At 40.3% G+C, this 18,668-nt stretch overlaps 1 protein-coding gene across 4 annotated transcripts in view; it reads left to right on the top strand.

Annotated features, from left to right (window-relative positions):
- Nucleotides 1-350: 350 nt before the first annotated feature.
- Nucleotides 351-18,668, top strand: part of RB1CC1 (RB1 inducible coiled-coil 1) — a 116,975-nt gene continuing 98,657 nt past the window's right edge. For all 4 annotated transcript variants that reach the window (XM_066379065.1, XM_066379063.1, XM_066379062.1 and 1 more), the window contains exon 1: nucleotides 351-2,075. The gene's annotated coding sequence lies outside the window, so the exon portion shown is untranslated. The remainder of the gene's footprint in view (nucleotides 2,076-18,668) is intronic.

The following is an 18,668-nucleotide window of genomic DNA, read 5'->3' on the forward strand; positions in this document are numbered from 1 at the left end:
TACTTCCCTAGATTCTTGCATATATATAAAAAAGTAATACATTTTCACCTACCACTAGGATAGAACATGAGATGTATATAAACTCTTAACATTTACACTATGGGGAAGGTATAAATCTGTAAGGTATGAACCAACCACTTCTGATCATTTCTTCCAGGCCATGGCTAAGAGAGAAGCTAAGAAATAATTTCCCCCCAAAAGAAAGAAGTCAAACAGACAAGTAACATTTAAAACAATTTATTGTTTAATACATTGTCACTTGCATATTCCAGTGATGTTTTTACATTCCAACTTGTATTTGTAATGGTGAATGTCACTGACAAGATAGTGAAGCACCAAAATATTCTTCCTTACTAATTTTCTGGTCAAATCCCTTTTCTGTGTGCTGATTATTATGCTATGCATAACAAAATCAGTTCACACCTTCTTGTAAGGCATAATAACATTTTAATCTCTTAACTTCATTTCTTAACTTTCATTTCCCTGCTGTATATGGCCGAGGGGTGTAATAAAATTCCAGCTTAAAAAAACAAATCAAAACCTAAAATGACTTGCCAAAGACAAGATTTCTCAGAGATACATAGCAGTGTAAAATTTAAAACGAAGTGGTAAAAACAAGAAGCCCTTCTCAAACATAACTTTCAGATAACACATCAGTATGATGAAAACTGAAAACCCCTAATGCTTACCAGTTGGTTCATTTTTTTAAACCAGTTTCCACCAGGACAAATGAAAGATTGCACACTTTACTTCCTAATAGTATCTGTTCTGTTTTCGTGCCCTTGAAGAGTGCTTATGCTGATTTTTACAAAACACAACTCAAAAGCCCTCTTGATGACTGGAGGCAACACCTCCAACCTTTGCTCATACCAGACATTCTTGGACATTAACAGGAGCTTATAATATTTTATAATTTTTCCACATGTAACTTCTGCTTCTCAGATTTTAACACTCGAGCCTGTGGCTCCAATTCACCGCCTGTGAATGTTCACCTTCTCAGAATCAGGATTCCTTTGAAACTGTTTTCCATCTATTACAATACTCCCGCTACCGCACTAGGTAATTCAGTATTTATAAAGCTGAAAACTGGTGGTCGTGGCGTCGCGCTCACATCTTCATTCCAATCCACCAAGACTTAACTTTATCCTCTTGGCTATTTTCTTGGCCTTCCCTGGTCTGGGAAAAATTGTGCGGCCCACACATGCGTTACCAGAGACACTCGTCAGCCGCTGGCAGTCCGGCGGTGGTCGTAGCAGTCTAGCCCTGCCGACCAACAGCCCTCCCGGTACCTCATCCTCTTACGCACCTTGGCCCGGTTTGCGGGCTGCCCCAGGGCCAGGAGACGAGGACCCCCAACCCTCGAATGGCCCCGCTCCTCCGCGACAGGCTGAGAGACGAGCTCCGTAACCAGGAGCCAATCCAAAATTCGGCTGGGTCGGCCTAGCTCAGGCCACACTCGCCGTAACCAGGAAGGTCAAGCGCACCTTGCGGAAATACGCGCCCAGACCGCGGCTAGACCGAAATAGGCCGCCCGGCAAAGTCCTCCCGAGTCAGGTGAGGGACGGCCAAGTCATAGGCTCGGCGACCGCGGTCGTAGGCGGGGTCGTCTCCCTTCCCGGCAGGCCGTCGACTTCCGGAGCTGCGCGTCGCCTCTCTGCGCTGCCGGGCCACCCCTCCCCCCGCCCGCCGCTTCCCGGCATGCTCCGCGGAGGAAGGGACGGAGTCGACAATAACAAACCCTGCCGCGGCGGTGTCCGCGGCCCTGCCGAGCCGTCGGCGCTGCCTCGGGGTCCTTCTGTCGCTCCGGCCCCTCGGCTCTGACTGGCCGCGGCTCCTTATCTCCCGGCCCCCGACCCAGAGCCGAGGGGCCTGACCGTGTCCCCTCTCCGCCCGGCCCCCTCCCTCCTGTCTGGAGTTCGGGGCCGCGGCAGGAACCGGGACGCCAGCGATTGTGTCGGTTGGTGGTGCCGGATGGGCGGTTGGTAGCCGCCGACGACGACGAGGCGGCGGCGGAAGATGGTGCCAGGGGCTGCCGGCTCTGCTGCTGCCGCCGGCAGAGAAGGAGGTGCTGCCAGGTAGGTGCCGCCCGTGTCCTCTTCCCTCAGCTGGCACCGCGGCCGCGCTGTGAGCCCGGTACTGGGGGTTTGGGGCCCCGGGGTCCTGGCAGCGCTGGAGCGCCGCCCGCGCGCAGGTGTGTGAGCCCGCGGGTCCGGAGCGCTCGGTCCCTGCAGGTGTTGCTTTGCGGTCGCCTCCCTAATACGCCAGCCCCTGTGGAGACACGTCTCCTGTGGAAGCCTCACTGGGCTGCGGGAGGTGTGGGGTGGGCTCGCCCGGTCCGGGCCTGCTCCTTTCTCCTGTGAGGCCCCCAGGACGCCTGCCTGTCCGCGCCTTCGCCCGACTTGCGGGAGTGGCCGAGGGAGAGAGACGCCCGAACCGACCGGGGCGCATCCTTACTCATCCTCGCCGCTGCCGGGTTCAGCCCTAATGGTGTCTTTGACTTGAGAAACCGGAGAGGGGAATTGGGCCGAACGAAGCGTCCGCTGGGGAGGAACGGAGAGATGTCTTTGTCCCGACCCCGGAGTGCGAGGATCGGTATAAAGTTACTCCTGGGAATGACTCAGCCTCCTCCCGCCCCAGTGATAGATTTGAAATGGAGTTTATATGCGGATTTCACAACTTCCTTGGTAGAAACAGGAGAAATGGCAGCTTCTTGGAATATCTTTATAGTGTCTTCCACCTCCTGGTGGATGTGTTAGGTGTGTTGTTTATAGTTTCATAATCTCGTCTCTTCTATCATGACTCTTTGAAGTGTGGTCATACCACAAAGTGATGTTGGCCTGAGTGCCAAGGAAGACTAATACGCTTACTGTTGATAAAGAGTCATGTTTCTACAAGACATTAAGCTAGATAGGAATGTTCGTCTCAAGTCTACAAATGCATAGAGCAATGATTTGAAAATGTGCCTGTGTTGCTGACCACTTTATTGTATGGTTTCCAGTTTTCTGTGTGTTGATGGTGATTGTATGGTTTATCCGAAGGGTTGGAAGGTTAGCTGTTTATTAGGAGACTAAGACAAATCTGGATTTGATGGAAAATCTCATTACTGTATTTCAATAATTGATACAAAAAGGGTTCTTCCAATTTTAATATTACTATGAGAAGCGGAAGGACCACTGAGGAAGATGTTTGATGTAGTCTTTGGGGGGTTATTTGATATGTAAGTAGACCATTGCTAAGGGTGTAAAGATAGTTTGCTTTCTTTAATGTTGTGACAGAATATGGCCTGAATGAACATAATTTTCTCGGTAATATTTCTGTAATTTTTTTTTTTTTTTAGTGTTTGCAGTGTGTTTTAAAACCTAGAGTTTTATAAAAGAAGCTTTATGTTTATAAATATCTGTTGATGGATATTGGTTATAGACTAAGACCACTTTTTTTTTTGTATTTTTCTGAAGCTGGAAACGGGGAGAGACAGTCAGACAGACTCCCCGGCACGCCCACCAGGGGCGATGCTCTGCCCACCAGGGGGGATGCTCTGCCCCTCCGGGGCGTCGCTCTGTTGCGACCAGAGCCACTCTAGCGCCTGGGGCAGAGGCCAAGGAGCCATCCCCATCACCCGGGCCACCTTTGCTCCAATGGAGCCTTGGCTGCGGGAGGGGAAGAGAGAGACAGAGAGGAAGGAGGGGGGTGGGGTGGAGAAGCAGATGGGCGCTTCTCCTGTGTGCCCTGGCCAGGAATCGAACCCGGGACTTCTGCACGCCAGGCGGACGCTCTACCACTGAGCCAACCGGCCAGGGCTTAAGACCACTTTTTGAAAGTAATTTTATGTAGTCTATTTTGAATCTTTTATGTTTGTTTAAGTTAGGTTTAGTTATTGGCCTAGTTCTTACTGTGATCTTATTGGATGACAAGGAAGACAATGAAGTCGTAATCTTTGAGAAAATTTTCTAGCTCCTGCTAAAAAAACACAAACTTAGAATGTCTGGCAGATTGACTTTTAGTAAATCAAAATTATAAAGTCCAAAGGGCAGAGGAAGTGTTACCCTTTCAAGAGGAATTTTACATGTAAGCTTTGTATATAAGGTTGTAGGAAATTTTAAAGAAGATAAATTACAAATGCAGATTGTTTTAGAGGCTTTGTTCTTGAAAAGCCATACTTTTGAACCTGAATTTGTTGTTATGTAAGTTTTGGAAGAGCTTTAATTTGGCTTTTCATTTTGATAATTTCATGCATTCAGCAGGTATTTGAATACCTGGTGTATACTTTATGTTACAAATGTATGTAACTTATGGATTTTTTTAAAAAAAGGAATGGATGGTAAATTTTTCTCATTTGGGTAATACTATAATATTTTCTAACCCTTTTACTACAGAAAATAACTGGCTCAAAAAACTCAAGTGAAAATTTAACAGCTCCTTTCCACACATACTCATTCCTACAGTTATTTACTTACCACAGACATTGAAGTTACTGTGAGGGAATCTAAGAATGTATAAGAAAGTATTCTTGCTTTATAAAAGAAAGAAAATTGGAGTCTTGCATAAAAATAATTATTATTGAGCATTACTGGAAATTTGAAGGAAACATACTGAAGGGATTTAGCTTCCAGAGAGTATAGGAGGATATTTCTAGGAGAAGAAAAATCATGATAAGACATGGATAAGTCACTGCACTTCAAAAAAAATAAAATCCTGGCTATCTCAACAAGTTTTGACAGAGATTTATCATGTACCTATTATATACCACACATTGCTATAGTAATGTGGGACAGTGGACAAACCGATCCAAAACCCTGTACTCAATCAAGAAAAACATGGAGTAGTAGAAACAGGTTAAAGAAAAAAATAAAGCAGAAATGGGAGGAAATGAACTACTAGGATGGAAGGGTTGGAACTATCAGGATTGAAAGGCCTCACTAATTGTTAACTTTTGAGTAAAGACCCAAGAGAAGTGAGGAAGCTAGTGGTATGATTGACTCTGGGGAAAGAATATTCTTAGCAGAAGGAAAAGTAACTGTAAAGGATCTGAGATACTTGGCACAGACACAGAAAAGTGAAAAGGTTACTGAAGGTGGCTAGGTTACAAGGGAGGGTGATAGTAATAAGAGAATGTGGTGATAACAGGGGCTCTACAGATACTCAGATTTTTGAGTCTTAGTAAGGAAACTAATGTACTCTAACCCTGCATGGACAAAGGCACAGAGGTTTGTTCCATTATACCCACAAGTCTGGAAAGCAGCTTGGATCTCAGTTCATTCTTTTTTTAAATGAAGTGTTACCCTTTCAAGAGGGATTTTACATGTAAGCTTTGTATATAAGGTTGTAGGAAATTTTAAAGAAGATAAATTACAAATGCAGACTGTTTTAGAAGCTGCAGTGGCCCTGGCCAGTTGGCTCAGTGGTAGAGCATTGGCCCAGTCTGTGGATGTCCCCAGTTCGATTCCCAGTCAGGGCACACAGGAGAAGTGGTCATCTGCTTCTCCCCCCCCCCCCCCCACCTCTCTATTTTCTATCTTTCTCTTCCTCTCCCTCTCAGGCAGCCATGGCTCAGTTGGAGCAAGTTAGCCCTGGGTGCTGAGATGGCTCCATGGCCTTGCTTCAGGCTAAAAATAGGTCAGTTGCCAAGCAATGGAGTAAGGCTCCCAGATGGGCAGAGCATCCCCAATAGGGGGCTGGCCCAGGGGATCTCAGTTGGGATGCATGGGAGAGTCTGTCTCTGCCTCCTTGCTTCTCACTTAAGGGGAGAAAAAAAAGAGAGAAGCTGGAATGGATGTAATGTTAGAAAAGAAGATGTGCAGTGCTAAGTGATTTTATACTTACTGTCATAGATAAAAGTATAAATTTTAATGGTCACATTTCTCTGATTCTTTCATTATTGTGAACCTAATAAATCTATAGTAATTTGCTTGTTAACTGGATTTCTGTTGGCCAGGGCCTGGTGAGGGTGACTTTTCTTTCTATCCCTCAGTAAAGCTGAAATTCTGTTAAGTTACTTTTTGCAAGTACAGTACTTATGTGCCTGTAAACACCCTATTTCTCATTGGTTAGTTTTTTGTTTTCACAGCTGTTTAGTGAGTGCCCCAAGGCTTATGGAATGACCCCTCCCCCCTCCATGATTTTGCTCTCTTTGTAGTCCCATATTTTATCAGCTTGTAGATATGCAAACACATAATAATTAGCCAGTAGTTATCCAGACTATCTATTGAAATATTAGATCAATACCATACTGTTAATCTTTCCAAATTCTAGGTGTGTACATCTTAATATTGCTGAATGTTTGTGTAAAGCCTCAGTTTAAAAGAATGAAGTTAATTCAACATTTGCTTATATAATTTTGGTTTCTTTTTTAACTTAATATCTATTATAAAGTGAAACAGAACAAGAAAATTGTTCCTGTATAGTTATGTGAACATTAAGACATTAAAACTAGAATTCATATTTAAAGAAGGGTCACAACTTGATATTGCTATCCCTTAACAATTATACCATGCATAGCTCTGGGTATCATACCTCGATTGGTGACAATAATATAGGAAAAACTGGCTGTGGCTTCCATACTTGGTATACTTTAGAGCAGGGGTAGTCAACCTTTTTATACCTACCACCCACTTTTGTATCTCTTAGTAGTAAAATTTTCTAACCGTCCACCAGTTCCACAATAATGGTGATTTATAAAGTAGGGAAGTAACTTTACTTTATAAAATTTATAAAGCAGAGTTACAGCAAGTTAAAGCATATAATAATAATTACTTACCAAGTACTTTATATCGGATTTTCGCTAAGTTTGGCAGAATAAATCTTTATAAAACAACTTACTACAGTTAAATCTATCTTTTTATTTATACTTTGGTTGCTCTGCTACCACCCACCATGAAAGCTGGAATGCCCATTAGTGGGCGGTAGGGACCAGGTTGACTACCACTGCTTTAGAGGGGGAACTGTTATGTAGCAGACTTGACTTAAACTCATTTTAATGGTTCTTTTGAGTCTGTTAAGCAGAAGCTATCAAATGATAGGACATACATTAAAAAATTGCATGCAAAAGTACTTATAAAGTGAATTTAGTTTTTATGAATGAGACTAATTCATAATAACAAAGGTTAATGATATTCTCAATTGGGACTTTTTTTAGACTGTTTATTTACTATTTCCAAAATTAAGTGATCTTTGTCAAGCATTTTACATAATTTTTATAAATGGCAGACATTGAATTTTGCAATACATTATATATGTACTTACATGGAAAAATTCCATATTATATATTTGTTACATAAATAACATCATACAATTGCCACCATTTTTATAGCAGTATGCATGATGTTATTTCACTTTTATTAAACCAGATTGTCTGTATATACACATATATTTCCTGTCAACATAGAAAAAAATCTGAAGGACATACTCTAAACTATTATATTAAAAACTGTATTTGTTATCACCATTCTTTTGGTGCTGGGAGAGAGAGACAGACAGGAAGGGAGAAAGATAAGTATCAACTCATAGCTACAGCACCTTAGTTGTTCCTTGATTGCTTTCTCATATGTGCCTTGACCGGGGTGGGGGTTGGGGGTGTGGCTACAGCAGATGGAGTGACCCCTTGCTTAAGCCAGTGACCTTGGGCTCAAGCTGGTGAGCCTTGCTCAAACCAGATTAGTCTGCGCTCAAGCTAGAGACCTTAGGTCAGGGGTCCCCAAACTACGGCCTGCGGGCCACATGCGGCCCCCTGAGGCCATTTATCCGGCCCCCGCTGCACTTCTGGAAGGGCACCTCTTTCATTGGTGGTCAGTGAGAGGAGCATAGTTCCCATTGAAATATTGGTCAGTTTGTTGATTTAAATTTACTTGTTCTTTATTTTAAATATTGTATTTGTTCCCGTTTTGTTTTTTTACTTTAAAATAAGATATGTGCAGTGTGCATAGGGATTTGTTCATAGTTTTTTTTATAGTCCGGCCCTCCAAGGTCTGAGGGACAGTGAACTGGCCCCCTGTGTAAAAAGTTTGGGGACCCTTGCCTTAGGGTTTCGAACCTGCGTTCTCTGTGTCCCAGGCCGACGCTCTATCTGCTGCGCCAGTACCTGGTCAGGCTGGTGATGTTCTTGTATGAAGTTACCTATTTAATTATAGACAAGACTTACAGTTAGCAGACCCTGAACCTCTAAGGAAGGGTTGTCTTTGGAAGAATGTGAGGAAGATGGTTGACCTACTCTTTAACACTGAATGTATGCAGTTTGGGGTGTCATTTGGGATTTTTCCCTTTGTTCTTTCCATATAAGGAAGCTAATTCCAAAATTTGAATAGGTTAGACTAGCTGACAGTGTGTGAGCTGGTATGACTAACCTAATCAGCATGGTTGTACTAAGAACTTGTAAATTATTCTCCAATTGATGAATTGGAAAGACTATTTTTTCCTTTTATAAATATAGGAGATGCTTTCTTGTTCTTTCCCTTGTAGGCATGAAAACCGAGTTGTAACCCCTGTATATATGGGAGTAAATGCAATGGAATCAGTATTTCAAAAAGTACATCTTTCCTTCCCCTCATTTATAACTGACTGTATCCCAGAAGGATCCACGAGGAGCAAATGTCCTTTGATGATGTGAAATTCTCCCTACTCCCATAATGTAATCCATATTACCTTTTATAGCTAATTAAGAGCTCTGTAAATGTGGAAGTGGGGAAGAGAATACTGTGGGCCACCCGTGACTAGGGAAGATTTCCTAGAAGTGCTAATAGGACCATACTTTTGGACAATCCTTGGATAAGTAAAATTCAGATAAGCAGAGATGAGGGAAATTTTTATCTGGCAAGACTTGTTAAAGTGCACGAATAGGTTTTGTGTAGGAGAGTAGTTGAAGATACTTCTAGAAAGATAAATGGATTAATTATGAAGTCCTTGAGTGTTGGAGTTAAAGTTATAATTGCCACCATTTTTAAAGTTTTTATTATATTCCTTGCATTCTGAACAAATCTGAAATACATTATTTCTGTTTCTCTCATTCACTCCATAAAAGGTAATATTTCAGTTTATACATGGTGAACTGTTGTGTGAAAGTTCTCTGAGCCTCAGTGGGAGAGATGAGATTCAAATACAAGTATATCTGCCCCAAAGTCTGCCATTGTAATGCTAATCCAGTTTTATTCCAGAGATAGCAAATGTATGTGACTAGCGGGGCAGGCAGATAATAAAATTAAGTGAAATTATCTGGCTACTGAACTGAGGTTAGGAGAGGTAGCTGCAAAGAAACAGAACAGAGCTTGGTGAGCCATTGGTTTGGGGACAGTGAGCCTCTAGAGAAGATACTGGGAAAGGAAGCAAACTGACTGCCATAGTTGTAATTGGTAGAACTGTTCAGGAAGAGCTGGAGCAGGATGGAGACTTAAAGGCAGTGAGAAGCATTTTCAAATTCTAAAAGAAGGGTTATGTCATTTGAAAATGAGGGGTTGGATTATAAAGGAAAAAAAGGATAGGACTTAAATAGAAATAACAAGTTTTAAATGAAAGAGAATGATAGGTTTTGTTGACAAAAGAAGTAAGGAAATAGTTTTAAAGGAAAAGCACTGAATTGAAATATGGACATTTTGATTTTGAAATAAAAGTATGAGGGCCTGACCTGTGGTGGCGCAGTGGATAAAGCATCGACCTGGAAATGCTGAGGTCGCCGGTTCAAAACCCTGGGCTTGCCTGGTCAAGGCACATATGGGAGTTGATGCTTCCTGCTCCTCCCCCCTTCTCTCTCTGTCTCTCTCTCCTCTCTCCCTCTCTGTCTTTCTCTCTCCCTCTCTCTCTCCTCTCTAAAAATGAATAAATTAAAAAAAAAGTATTTTTTTTTTTTAAGCTGAGAGGAGGTGAAATAGGCAGGCTTTTGCATGTGCCTGGACCGTGATCCACCTGGCAACCCCATGTGGGGCCAATGCTTGAGTACCAAGCTATTTTAGCGCCTGAGGTTGATTTACCCTAGGCCAAACTCAGACCAATCGAGCCACTGTCTGTGGGAGAGGAAAATGGAGAGAAGAGGGTGAGAAGCAGATGGTCGCTTCTCCTGCTGCCCTGACTGGGAATTGAAACTGGGACATCACATGCCAGGCTGATGCTCTATCCACTGAGTCACCGGCCAGGGACAAAAGTATGATTTCTAATTGGAGATATGTAGTATCAGCTAAGTGCTAGTCCTGAGTTCAGAACAGAGTTCTGAATTAGCTAATAACTGTACCCGATGTTTGTATTACCTTTAGTTTGCATTGCTCTTCCATGTATGTGTAGACATTTTCCCATGATAACCTTATGAGATAGGTAGTTTCTTTTTCTTTTTGTAATCAAAATTATTAGGTAAGGTAGTCAGGGTTACACAGACAATAATAGGGACAGGGCTTGAATTATGGGTCTTCTGATCCTAAATCTCATGTTCTTTTCACAGTTCTAGTCTTCATTTTATGTGTACATAAAGATAACATTGGAGAACTGAATATGAATGATTAGGGAACACATTTAGTGGGGAGGGAGATTTCTACTGGAACATCAAATTGGGGGCTAGAGTGGGGAGCAGATCGGAGATAATTGTCTTGTTCTCTTAGTTGTATCAACTTCTCTAGGTTAGTATGTTCAGGTTCTTTATATCTTTGTAATGCATAAAATATGTGGGTTTTTTTTTCAAAATAGAAATAAATATTTTCCTCCTGACTAAATGTCAGACCAGAAAAAGTGAAAGTTTTACATTCAGAGATAGTCCTTGTTAAAAAGATTGGTGTTAAACTATCCTGATTTTTTTGATGGTTGTGTATACATACACATCGCTGAGCATTAGTTAATAAAATAAAAATAAAATCCTCAAACAGAATCACATGATATACTTTGAAACTTGATTTTTTTAATATATATATCACTAATCTATATGTAGATCTAACATTTTTTGTGTTACTTTTTTTGTTAATGAATTTATTGGGGTGACATTGGTTAACAAAATTATACAGGTTTCAGGTGCACAATTTTACAACACATCTTCTGTACACTGTACAGTGTGTTCACCCCCCAAGTCAAGTCCCTCCATCACCTTTTAACCTCTCCTCTCCCTCCCCCCCCCCCGTTTCTTCCACCACCCCAGCAATCACTACATTTTTGTCAGTTTTCAGTCCCTTCCCCAATTAACATTTTTAAATGTCTAAATAATAGCACATATAGGTGTACCATAATTTATTTGACCAGCTTCTATTGATAGTTTTCTAATTTTTCATTGTTAAAAATAATAGTTTAACGAAAATCATTGGATATATGCCTTTGTCCTTGTGTCTGGTTGTTACCTGCTTCCAGTACATTTTCAGAGGTAGAATTGCTCATTTGCATATTTTAAATTTTGGTACATATTGCCAGATTAAATCTCCTTAAAAGTTGTAGCAGTTTATATTCTTGTCAAAATTGTGCCAGTGTGCTGTTTTCCTGTCACCACTTTGTATTCATTTTAATAATTAGTTGTAATCTAAAAGCTAACGTTATATTTCAGATATACTTCATTCTGCATGCTATGGATAACCATTTGTCATAATACTGTTGGTTGAACAATTTATCCATTTCTTCGGTTTGAAATTCTATTATGTATCTGTGTGTGCATATAAATATATGATTTATTCTCTTCTGTTCTATACGTTATCTGTCAGTGAATGGGCTAGAATCCGAGTTTTGAAAACTGTTGTAGTATGTTTAATATGTTTTGGTACCTATTCCTTCCAACATTTTCTCTCTGTATGTATAGTAGATAGTTAATAGTTATTGTTTCAATAGGCAGAAACTAAAGACACTGTGTAGACAAAGGGTCATATAATTGTTTTAAGAACCATTTTTTGTCAATTATTGAGTTATTTTTTTAATTTTTAGAGAGGAGAGTGAGAGAGAGAGAGAGAGAGAGAGAGAAGGGGGAGGGCGGAGCAGGAAGCATCAACTCCCATATATGCCTTGACCAGGCAAGCCCAGGGTTTTGAACCGGCGACCTCAGCGTTCCAGGTCGACGCTTTATCTACTGCGCCACCACAGGTCAGGCATTTGTTGAGTTATTAACCTGTTGCTTTTTTTTTTTTTTTTTTTTTTTTACAGAGGCAGAGACAGACAGGAACGGAGAGAGATGAGAAGCATCAATTATTAGTTTTTCGTTGCGCTTTGCGACTTCTTAGTTGTTCATTGATTGCTTTCTCATATGTGCCTTGACTGTGGGCCTTCAGCAGACCGAGTAACACCTTGCTGGAGTCAGCGACCTTGGGTCCAAGCTGGTGAGCTTTTTGCTCAAACCAGATGAGCCCGCGCTCGAGCTGGCGACCTCGGGGTCTCGAACCTGGGTCCTTCCGCATCCCAGTCCAACGCTCTATCCACTGTGCCACCGCCTGGTCAGGCTTAACCTGTTGCTTTTAATTTAGAATTCAGTTGTGTTAACTTTTATAATACTATTGTCACGTAAGAAGCATCCAAACCTGTGGAAGATTTTTATGAGTTTGAGCCAAACTGATGACAATTGCTAGGAAGCAAAAGCTCAATAGATTGAGAAGATGCGCCGAGATATTGGTAGTTTTACAATATGAAATTTCAGGAGGCCAGAGAAAGCAAAATGGGATTGGATAAAGAGTAAAATGAAAAGACATACTTCTTTTACATTGGTGGGTATACGATAGTTAATAATGAGCATTTACAGGACAGAAAATGGTATTTGAGCAATAAGATAACAATGAGGGGTTCTGGTGGGAGACTGCCCTAAGGGGTCTGGAAAAAAAGGGATTACTCTTACATTCCAAAGGTCTGTTAGATTAGATGCAAAAAGACAATAGACAGGTTCAGTTAAGGTAAAGATTGACCTTCATGTAGGAAGATACCCACCTAGAACATGACTATCCTCCATGACAGGGGTCCCCAAACTTTTTACATAGGGGGCCAGTTCTCTGTCCCTCAGACCGTTGGAGGGCTGGAGTATAAAAAAAACTATGAACAAATCCCTATTATGCACACTGCACATATCTTATTTTTAAGTAAAAAAACAAAACGGGAACAAATACAATATTTAAAATAAAGAACAAGTAAATTTAAATCAACAAACTGACCAGTATTTCAATGGGAACTATGCTCCTCTCACTGACCACCAATGAAACAGGTGCCCCTTCCAGAAGTGCGGTGGGGGCCGGATAAATGGCCTCAGGGGGCCGCATGTGGCCCGCGGGCCGTAGTTTGGGGACCCCTGCTCCATGACTTGCTTTTATTATATAGGAGGTTTTAATTTCAGACCATTCTGTGTGTTTACTTTAGGACTCTTCAGTTTGTAATACCTACTGTGCAAGTCTCTCCTGAGCTTGTCAGTTTTTTATTATGTGGTCTCTTTATTGTCCATACTAGGTATAATTTCATTTCTATAGAAATCAAGTTTATATAGAAAACAAACATTGTTGTAAAATAATACTGTGTTATATACTAGGCTTATATCTTACAGGTTGTGTGAAGTTACTTAATCAACAACAATTGGCTTCCATGCTGGTTCTTTACAATTGCATGTAATAACTTTAGTTCTAGATCATTTAGACTCAACCCACTTATGAAATTTAATAGGTTTTATATAAGGAAAAAATGTACACAGTGAGCAATTGCAACTTTTAAAAGTTGATAAAAGGCCTGACCTGTGTGACGCAGTGGATAAAGCATCAACCTGGAAATGCTGAGGTTGCTAGTTTGAAACCCTGGGCCTGCCTGGTCAAAGCACATATGGGAGTTGATGCTTCCTGCTCCTCCCCCCTTCTCTCTCTCTCCTCTCCTCTCTCCTCTCCTCTCTAAAATGAATAAGTAAATAAAATAAAAAAGTTGAGAAAAGGATTGGCTCTTTCTAATGATTTCGTAAAGCGAGTCAGTGCTTTACTAAGCTTATTCTCTTAAGTTTTAATATATATGATCAGAGAGGGTAAACCATAGATTTCTAGCTGGAAATCAGCTTTATATACTCTTTTTTGAATGATGCCTCTTTTATGTGAAAGTATTCTTCACATCTTGCATATTCCTTCACAATATAACTTTTGCTTACCTCTCTGTAATATGTATCTTATTGGAATGTTCATTTACTGTGATTAAACTCCTTGAAGGCAGATAGCGTGTACTTTTATTTTAATCTTTGGTGACTGGCACATGAAATAAGTTAGAACTGGGTTTAATATATAATCTGACTATATGGCATTTTGTAGGAGCTTGGTAGAATCAACCAGTTGTACCCTGTACGGCAAGTAGCTGCGGCCACCATCACAGCTGCCTGGCCCATGCAGGGTCGCATTTGATTCGGACAGACAGTAATGAAACAACAGAGCCAAGAACTGGTGGGCCATTGGCTTTAATCCTAGCTTGCACCCGGGGGGCGGGGGGAGGGGCAAGAAATTCACACATTTGGAAAACATTCCCTTTCCATTCCTGGCTCCCAAAGCCACTGACTTCCTCTGTTTTTTTCCTAGAATCAAAGGCCTCACTCAGTCCCCTGTGCATGTCTCCATTTTGACTGCCTGCCTTCTCTACAACCACATGGCCTCTTCCCCTGGACCAATGTGGCCTCCTCCTCCTTTTAAAACTTTTCTGCGGGACAAGCTCTCACCCAGCACACATTAGCATAACCAGGCCCCTTCCCAAGCAGGAAGGTAATTAATATTACCATCTAGGCGATGGCCATTCACGTGGGTAGCGCCATCTTTAATAAAGTGAGCATAAAAATTACAGTTTACAAACTTAATCGGCCCAACATACCCCTTGAATTTTCGGTTGAGGAAATGTATTCAGAGAAATTAAGTACCTGGCTCTCAGGGTCACAGAAGTAAAGATATGATGCTAGGATTAAAATTCAGATTAAAAAAAATTTTTTTTTTACTTCTACGTACTTTTAAATGTCAGGATGACCAAATATGTGCTGATTACTAATGTCCCTTTTTGCATAATATTTTTAAGAAGTCATACACAGGAGAGAATTCAGTTTTGTTGAATTCATCACATTTTAATAGCAAGGATATAGGAATATGTAAATAAATTATACATTCTTATAAATAGAGATAGTATTCCTGTGGATTCTCTTGGAACTTTTTTCTTTCTGATTTTAGTTTTGGTTCTTGATCTTAGGTCTTGGCTTCATTTGTAGTATGTTAGTTATTACGGTGGTTTAAAGAGAGTTGTAAGGTATCACCAAATTTTTTCTAGTACGTTTTATATAATACAATTTAGGGAATGTAAGGCATTTGGCACATGGGGAAAAAGTGTAGCAAGCCATTTATTTATGTTCTGATTGCAATATTTGATTATTTGAAATTTGAAATGTAGGCTTTAGTGCTTAGGAAGTATCCTTGACAGCTAAAAGATTGGTGAAAACTTTAGGCACAAGAATGCTTGGGACTTGTTGGTTACAAAATGAGGGCAATGAAATGGCAAGAGTAAAGGCACAAAAAACCCAAGGCTTATTCACCTATTCACATGTCGGGAGATCAATTTAAATGGCATGGAGCTGCATACAGTCCTGCATAGAAGGGCAATACTAGAGTGTTAGTCCAAAAAATCTAGACAAAAAACAGTTTCACCACTGACTTTATAGATCACAATCAAAGGGGGTTGTATGAAATCCTCTGCTGATAGATTAGGGAGGTGGAAGAAAGCAATCTGGGATTGGATTAAAAGTAAAATACACTTATTTTACATAAGCTGGTAAAGGATAGTAAACAGGTAACAATGAACATTTTAATAACAGTGGGGATTTGTGGTTTCTACTCTGGTAGGTGGGTTGTGCCCTGAAGGGATGGAAAAGATTACTCTTAAATTTTAAAAAGTATGTTATCAGGTACATTATTGTAGATGCGGAAAGACAGTGATCAGCTTCAATTAAGATAAGCACTAGAAAAATACCACCCTAGGACAAAACTACCCACTATAAACTGCTTCTAGTTAGAAAGTTTTAATTTCAGATCATCTTATATATGGATACTTTTAGGTCTCTTGAGTTTGCAAAACTATGCAGGCCTCTTCTGAGCTTGTCAGGTTCAGCATGTGGCCCCTTTTTCATCCACAGAGGTCATTAAGAGACTTAGGACAGGAAATGTTTAAGGTAGAGATGCTGATGATTACTATTTAAGAGCTTTTGAATACATTGGCTAATAAATAAACTACTGCTACTGCTTAGATATGATCTCTTGGTTACAATTTGAACTCTGCTTTGTCATTTATTTACTGCTAGTGGTATTCTATGAGTACTTTTGCTTGTGATAGGCTGTTCACTCAATAGATGTCTTGAGTACTTTGTGTTATTTCCCAGTTACTTCCTGTCACAAGGTAACATTTTGGAGTATTTATTGTGAAGGTAAGGCATTGTGCTAAGTAAGCTCTTTTGTGTGGTGTGTGTCAAATAAGTTTGCACATATGATGTACAATATATGTTTGCTGGCTTATAGTTTGCATTGGGTGTGGGGGACAGGCTGTAAGCAGGCAGGGTCGTTATAGCCTAAGGCTTAGTTTTAAGACTAAACCTTTCCTACCCTTTTAATTCTAAGACCTTCTCAACACAAAGCTTTTCTCCACACCTTTGACTGTTGCATGATGTGGGGTGGAGCACTCTTATGAGGAATCCCATTTATGCCTCAGATAAGTGGCTTTGTATCAGAGACTTCCTTATTTGTATACTGGCTTAAAGATTTTGATTTCTACACTATAAAACAATGGTCCCCAACCTTTTTTTGGGCCACCGACTGGTTTAATGACAGAAAATATTTTCACGGACCGGCCTTTAGGGTGGGTCGGATAAATACACAAGATAAAATTATGCGACCAGCGTAAAAACTGTGGTATTTTAAAATATAATTGTCGAACTTACGAGACAAGCGTCAAGAGTGAGTCTTAGACAGATGTAACAGGGAATCTGGTCAGTTTTTAAAAATAAAACATCGTTCAGATTAAATATAAATAAAACAGAAATTATGTAAGTTATTTATTCTTTCTCTGCAGACCGGTACCCGTCCGTGGCCCGGGGGTTGGGGACCACTGCTATAAAATGAGACAGACCAGGGGCTTTCTCACTCTGTTCCTGAAATTTAGTATTGCAAGGAGAAGCAGCCAAGATGGTGGAGTGCTGAAGGAGAAGCCAGTTTGTGCAGAGAGAAGGAGATGGAGAACAGAGGTGAATAAAGCTGGTGAGGTAGAAACCTTTGACTCTAGGAAACTCAGATAAATCAGTGACTTTGGGAGCTCTGAATGGAAAGGGAAGTGTTTTCCCAGTGTGTGTATTTCTTACCCACTTGGTGCAAGCTCGGATTAAATCTAATGGCCCACTAGTTCTTGGCTCCCTTGTTTCATTACCGTCTGACCTAATCAAATGTGAACCTGCATGGGCCAGGTGGCTGTGATGGTGGCTGTGGCTACTGGCTTTAAAATAATTCAGCAGGATTTATTCAAGGATAGTGAGATCTCAGTAGACATCAAAGAGGCATTAATGCCTCTCCCAAATAATAATTCTTAGTCAACTAAGACTATTAGGACAGTTCCAAGTTAAAGAATATCTCTCATAAATCAAAAGCTGGTAGCATTTTTATTGAAGTTAGGAAGAAACAACTCCTGACCCATCCCAAATAATAATTCTTAGTCAACTAAGACTATTAGGACAGTTCCAAGTTAAAGAATATCTCTCATAAATCAAAGGCATGGTTAATGTTACCAAACAAACAACAGAAAAGCTGGCAGCATTTTCATTGAAGTTCGGAAGAAACAACTCCTGACCATCACCATTGTTATTCCATTGTTGTTCCACATTGTGCTGTAGATTATAACCACTGTGATATGATATTAAATGGGAAGACCTTTCAACATTCTCAGAAGATTTACTTGTTTGCCAGAGACAAACATATGGAAGCAATAGTGAACCTAATCTATCCATCCCATCTGGTGTAATAGTTACCCGTGTTTTGCTGATCTTATGTGTCTTCCTGCCCAATTAAGTCCTCCTGCCTTTATCCCTTTCTCAGTTTTTGCTAAACTATTTTCAAACATCTCATGATTTTACACATTAATTTTCATTATTCATTATTTCATAACTAAAATGCCATTCTTATCCAAAAAGAAGAGAATAGTTTCTTCAATAGGATCTAATACCTATTTCATATTTACATTTACACATATATTTCAGAAATGTCTTTACAGTACTTGGTTTGATTCAGAAGTCAGACGGATTTACACATTACATTTGGTTATGTCCCTTATTCCCACTTTAATAGAATTCTTCCTCCCTTCTCTTTCTGTAGCCATTTGTTAAAGAAACTAGTTTATTCTGTGGAATGCTCATTTCTGAATTTGATTTTTTTTTCTTACACTATTGTTTATGTTTTATCTCTATAGCCCACATTAATTATAAATTGGTAATTGTAGGTAGATGTAGATTTAGCCCCCACCCCCTTTTCTTGCAGGGAGAAGCAAAAGTACTCTATTGATGGGTTCTGTGCTTCCAGTTGAAACACTGGCACTTGTGTCAGTTGCAGAATGACAAATGATCAATGTGTTCATGTTTGTCAGCTTTATTTATCTGTCACTTCATTTATATATTTTATTGCACAATGGTCAGCTATATACTATATGTAATATAGTATTAGCTGGAGTTTTCATAATAAAGGACATTTCCTTTATCAAATATTGGTTATCCTAAAGTATAA

Source organism: Saccopteryx leptura, chromosome 3 (genome assembly GCF_036850995.1).
Source record: "Saccopteryx leptura isolate mSacLep1 chromosome 3, mSacLep1_pri_phased_curated, whole genome shotgun sequence".
In the NCBI taxonomy this organism is placed as follows: domain Eukaryota; kingdom Metazoa; phylum Chordata; class Mammalia; order Chiroptera; family Emballonuridae; genus Saccopteryx; species Saccopteryx leptura.